We start from the raw sequence: 6,577 nt of genomic DNA, 5'->3' as shown, positions 1-6,577 counted from the left end.
CTCTGTGGAAGGAGTTGGCATCTGCTTGGTATATTACTGAAACAAAATATAGTTTTATAATTCACTGTTGGTGGAGTTGTAAATTGATCCAACTATTCTGGAAAGCAATTTTGAGTTATGCTTAAAGGGTTATAAAACTGTAAGTACCCTTTGATCTAGCAGTACCACTACTAGGTCTGTATCCTAAAGAGATTAAAAAAGGGTGTGTGTGTGTTGGGGGGAAAGGCCTATTTGTACAAGGGTGTTTATAGCAGCTCTTTTGTGGTGGCCAAGAATTGGAAATTGAGGGGATGCCCATCAATAGGGGAATGGTTGAACAAGTTGTGGTCTATGAATGTAATGGAATACTATTGTGTTATAAGAAATGATGAGCAGAATGCTTTCAGAAAATCCTGAGAAGAATTATATAATGCAGAGTGAAGTAAGCAGAACCAAGAGAACATTGTACACAGTAATAGCAATATTATGTGATGAATGATTGTGAATGACTTAGCTATTCTCAGCAATGCAATGATCCAAGACAGTCTCAAAAGACTCATGGTCAAAAATGCTATATGCCTTCAGAATAAGAATTGATGAAGTCTGAAAACAGACTGAAGCATATTATTTTCTCCTTCTCTTCCTTCCTTCCTTCCTTCCTTCCTTCCTTCCTTCCTTCCTTCCTTCCTTCCTTCTTCTTCTTCCTCCTTCTTTCCTTCCTTTCCTTCCTTCCTTCCTCCTTCCTTCCTTCCTTCTTCCTTCCTTCCTTCCTTCCTTCCTTCCTTCCTTCCTTCCTTCCTTCCTTCCTTCCTTTATCTCTCTGTCTCTCTGTCTCTGTCTCTCTCTCTCTCTTTTTCTTTCCTTTCTTTCTTTTTCTTCCATTCTCTCTGAATTTTCTTCCACAAAATGATTAATATGGAAACGTGTTTTACATGACTGCACATGTGTGTGTGTTTTTTAAGGAATGCAGCTTTTCACACATTGATATTTAGTTTACCCACATAGGAGGTATGCCTCATATTAGTTGTGCAAACAAAAAATAGACACATAGATCTATGTCACAAAAGTAACATCTTCCCCCAATCAGGTTAGGCTAATTTTTCCTTAAAAGATATTGAAATCATCCTTAAAATTTAATTAAGCTACTAAGCTGGGAACCTTTCTACATTCCCTCTCCTCTCCCCCACCTGCCTGCCTGCCTGCCTACAACTTAACCCAGCCCAGCCCAGCCCCTTTCAGCTAGGTGTAGTTCAGCTCAGTGCATCCCCTAAGATCCAGACCCAGTGCCTTGCAGTGCATCCCCAGTCCAGTTCAGCCCAGCCTTGCCTGCCTTAGCCTAGCACCATGGCAGATGCTTTCATTGGCACCTGGAAGCTGGTTGACAGCAAGAACTTCCATGACTACATGAAGTCTGTTGGTGTTGGTTTTGTCACAAGGCAGGTGGCCAGCATGACCAAGCCCACCACCACGGTTGAGGTCAGTGGGGATGCCTTCCCTGTCAAGACTCAGAGCATTCAGGAACTCTAAGATCTCCTCCAAGCTCACAGTAGAGTTTGATGAGACAACAGCTGACGTTAGGAAGGTCAAGTCTATTGTCAACTGGACGTAGGCAAACTTGTTCATTTCCAGCAGTGGGATGGGCAGGAGACCACACTCACTCAGGAGCTCTAGAATGGAAAGCTCATTATGACACTAACCCATGGCAGTGTAGTCTGTGTTAGGATCTATGAGAAGGAAACAGCTTGAAGCCAGTCCACCGGTTCACTGTCAACTCCTCTGCCAAGGGCTACCACTGAACTCAACATCAGATTTCCTCATTTCTACACCTGTTCCCCTCCCAACTCCAGCATTTTGTACCAATTGACTGTGGTCAAGGAACCCTCCAGAAATGGAAAACATATGGTGCTGTTCTGGTCTGGTTGAAGCCCATTCTATATTTTTTTTAAACTGCATCTGATGCATCTGATAGCTGGTCCCAAGCCAATAAAACAGATCCCACAGTCAGAAAAAAAAAAAGAATTAATCTAGGGGAAAAGAATCAAACCATCATCATAACTTCTCAATCACTTAAGTACAAAAGCCAGAACCCAAGGGGTGAACCATCACCACCCCCTTCAGGGATGACTGGCATGCAAACATGACAAAAGTAAAGTCAGGGAATTGAATCTGTACTATATCCTTGTTGAATAGCCCTTCCATTTCATTGCTAAGCAAACTTTCTTTTGTTATGAATCAATTCCAAAAAGGTACCTAATGCATTGGCCTGACCTGAGTCAAGTTTGGGGAAAAATAGCTTTGCACCTGGAAAAATAGTTAATAATGGTAATGAACATTTTTATAGCACTTATTATGGGCCAGGCACTGTGCAAAGTGCTTTATAATTATCAAATATTTGAATGCACCTTTTATCTCATTGATGTGAGTATTCCCTTCATCAGTGCAGATATATTACATCCATGCCTTTCCATCCTGTGTGAATTTTGTCCTTGCTTTCTCATGATTTCATGATAGGTGGATTATACCAAAAATGTTGGAGACTTTCCTTACTTTTATTTGAAATCATGAGGATACTAATTGAGCACCTGGGTTATCCAATGTTCATCCATTGATCTCATCATGTGGTCATGTAATATTGTTTTGCTTTGTATTTATTTGATCCACAGTATCATTTGCACTCTATGCTGTGCTTATTTTGTGTGGTTTATCCTGCTCATTCAGAATTCTTCATTGCTCTTTTCATGATCAACAATTATATTTTTCCAGAGACTCCAGTATTCCATGGATTATGACAATACATCAATACTGGAAGAATATTCATATTTTTTAAAAAATGAGCATTTTTTAGGGAGAAGAAAAAAATTTTAATGACTACCGTAGTCATGAAACACTTGACCTACTTATCCAATTGAAAGATAGCCTTCATGGACGTAGGAGGTCCCCAGGTAAAACATATTGAACATGTTTTTGAATTTTTCAATGTAAGTACTCAGGTGTGCTGATTTTTTTTTCCCCTTTAAAAATACTATTTATTATATGAGATGGCTGTCTGGGATGGGAAGGGGGAAGAATACTGGGGAAAACTATGATAGTGGAAGAAACAGAAGACATCAAAACAAACTCATACAACACAAAAGTAGGCATTTAAAGATAGGATTCAAACTTAAATGGAGACAAAATAATTTTATCCTAAGGTGGGTCAAAGAACAAATCATAGAAATAATAGATAATTTCATCAAAGAAAATGGCAATAATGTGATTATATAAAATATATGAGATGCAGCCAAAGAAGTCTTAGGGAAAAATTTATATCACTATATAATTTCATCAACAAAAGAAGGAACAAATTGATGAATTAGATCTGAAACTTAAAAAAAAGATAAAAAGAAAATCAATTGAATAAAATTAGAGAACAACACATTTCAAAGGAAAAAAAACTGAACTTCAAAATAAAACTGAGTTGGTATTTACTATTAACTAATAATTTTTTTAGAAAAGAGAGAAGAAAAAAATTACCAATATCAAAAATGAAAACAGACAACAACAAAATGTAAATGAAGGAAATTATTGGAAACTATTTCTCCAATTACATGACAACCAAATTAATAACTTAAATGAAATGAATATTTACAAATATATGCCACATCCAGATTAACACAATAAGAAATAAGAAATTTAAATAACTAAATTTGAGAAATATAACTCAAACAAGTCATAAATGAATTCCCAAAGGTGAAAAAGAGTCATGATCATATGGATTTATACTTTAATTCTGTCAAAAGTTCAATTAATTCTAGTATAACAAGCTGCTTTTTTAAAATAAGAGGTACTACCAAGTTTCTTGATGCAAATAGTCTTTAAACCTAAAAAAGGACAGATAAACCAGAAAAAGAAAACTACAGACCAAAATATTTCATGAATATTGACTCAATATTTAAAATATAATATAGCAAACCAGCTATAGCAATATATTAATTAAACTCTATGGCCAAGTTGAACACTGTACCAGGAATGGAGGGTTGTGTCACTATTAGGAAAACTATAATCATAAGAGATCTTTTTAATGATCAAAAATACCTATGAAAATCATATGACGCTGGTCAAGCCTTCGGCATCTATCAATATGCTTAAAAGCTTTTGACATAAAATAACCTCCTCATATTAAAAACACCAGAAAGCATAGGAACGAATATATCATTCAAGAAAATGGTAATTAGTCTATCTAAAACCAAATGTAAAACATATAAATTAGAGGCCTTTCTATTATGATCAGGATTAAAGAAAAAAATGCCCATTATCAACCTTGTTGACATATTGTTAAAAATGCTAGGTATAGCAACAAAACAAGGAAAATAAATTGAAGGAATAAGCGTAGGCAAAGAGGAAACAAAACTATTTCTGATAGATAAGATGATGCTTAGAAACCCAAGTAAGTCAACTAAAATGAACTAAAACAAAATATCAGGTATGAAATAATGCCAAGCACAGCAAAAGCCTTTGTGTATATTACTAATAAAACCCAGCAGAAAAATAGAAAGTCATATTCTATTCAAAATAATTATAGAATATGAAAAAATATTTTGGAGTCTACATAGCAGGGTATATCCATGAAATTATATTAATACAAGTATGAAACACTCTTTAGAGAAATAAATAGAAACAAATAACTTTAAATATATCAATTGTTAATTTATAGATGATATCAGTATGATATAAATTGCAATGTGACCTACAAAAATTTATGCATTCATTGCCCTACAAATAAAATTATCAAAGAGTTATTTTATTTTTCAGAAAAAAAAATTTTTTAAATTTCATCTGGATGAAGAAAAAAGAATCAAGAATCTGAAAGGAAATAATGGGGAAGTGTGGATTAGAAGCAGTACTAGGTAACAAATACCAGAAAGCAATGCATATTAAAACTCTTCAATGGCAATTAAAAACAAAAGAATATTTATTCAATGCAGCAGATTAGAAATTTAGGACTTAGACTAAAGGAACAGGGTAACATAGTGTTTTATAAACCGAAAGGTTCCAACTCCCAGGGTAAGGGCTGACTCTTTGATATTAAAGTGTTGGAAAAATTTGGAATCAGTCTAACAAATTAGATTTAGATCAATATCATATGTTACACCTTGCAGAATCTCCAAATAAGTTAATATCTCTATATAAAAAGTCACTTGATGAACAAATAAGAGGTGAATAGAAGAAGATAACTTTTATAACTATAAAAGGATTCCTGACCAAACATGTGATAGAGATAATTACAAAAGATTACATGGAAAATTTTGATTACAAAAAATTAAAACACTTTCATAAAAACAAAAATGCATTTAAGTTCAGGAGAAAAAAATATCTTGGGGAAAAATCTAACAAGCTTAGCTGATAAAGGTCTGATAACAATACATTTTGGGATCAGATTGAAGTATACAAAAAAGATCCACTTCCCAAAAAAGAAATGATTAAAAGATATGAACAAGACATTCGTCAGAACGATAAAAGGAAGATCTCAACAACCATGTGGAAAAGATGCTTCATATCACTAACAAGAAAAAATGCAAATTAAAACAGGACTGAAATTCCATTTCACAGTTATCAGATTTTCAAAGATCGCAAAAAAAAAAGAAAAACATTACAATTATTGGAGGGGATGTAGGATGCCAGGCAGAGTCATGAACTTCTGGTGAAGTTGTGAATTAATATCACCTTTATGGAAATCATTTTGGTACTATGCCCAAAAGTTTACTAAACTTTGTATATCGTTTGGCCCAGCAATACCACTACCAGATAGAAACCTCAAAGAAATAAACAAAAGGGGAAGAATGTATATTAAAAATATTCATAAAAGCAATTTTTGTTGTAGCACAGAATTGGAGGTATGACGGATGATGGATGAATGGATGAATACATTATGTCATATAGATGTTATAGAATATTATGTTTTTTTTAGAAATTTAAAAAAGGGATGGATTTACAGATGACTGGGGATATTAACATGAAACAATACACCGTGAAATGAACAAAACCAGCAGAACAATCTGTACTACAACATTTTGAAGTAAAACAACTTTGAGAAACAGTTCTGAAAACCCACACTGGTTGATGCACTTACCAAATACAAGTCCAGAGGACCAAGGATGAATCATGCTTCTTACCTCTTGATCGGCAGAGAGTTGATGAAGTAGGGGTGACAAATGAATTTTTCAGATGTGGTCAAAATTTGGATCTGTTTGGGGTGACTATTATTAACTTATTATAAAAAAGAAAGATTTTTAAATTATTTTCACATTTTAGAGGGGAAGCATAGAGTGAGAGAGGTAAGTTATTGATGATGATTTAAAATAAAAAAGAAGAAAGAAAGAGTGTAAATGAAGTATTTTAAAGATTCACAGAAGGGAACATATGGAGCTTTACAGGAAAAAAATGAGAAACCAGGCAACTTTTAAAATTAATGTCTTGAATTTAATATATACCTGAAAACAACAACAAGGTTGTATGCAATAAGATTTGAGGTTTTGTCTATAGTACTCTTTTTTTCCCTTTTTCTTTTCTTTCTTTTTTTTTTTCTGTTCTAGACAACCAGGGGTTATGCTGGATAGAG

General features: G+C 34.0%; 1 pseudogene; it reads left to right on the top strand.

The window, feature by feature from the left end:
- Positions 1 to 1,323: 1,323 nt before the first annotated feature.
- Positions 1,324 to 1,725, top strand: LOC110194776 (fatty acid-binding protein, heart pseudogene; annotated as a pseudogene).
- Positions 1,726 to 6,577: the final 4,852 nt, after the last annotated feature.

The sequence above is a fragment of the Phascolarctos cinereus genome, unplaced genomic scaffold (genome assembly GCF_003287225.1).
Source record: "Phascolarctos cinereus isolate Bilbo 61053 unplaced genomic scaffold, phaCin_HiC Scaffold_4;HRSCAF=312, whole genome shotgun sequence".
NCBI lineage: Eukaryota > Metazoa > Chordata > Mammalia > Diprotodontia > Phascolarctidae > Phascolarctos > Phascolarctos cinereus.
This window is presented reverse-complemented; position numbering and strand designations above follow the sequence as displayed.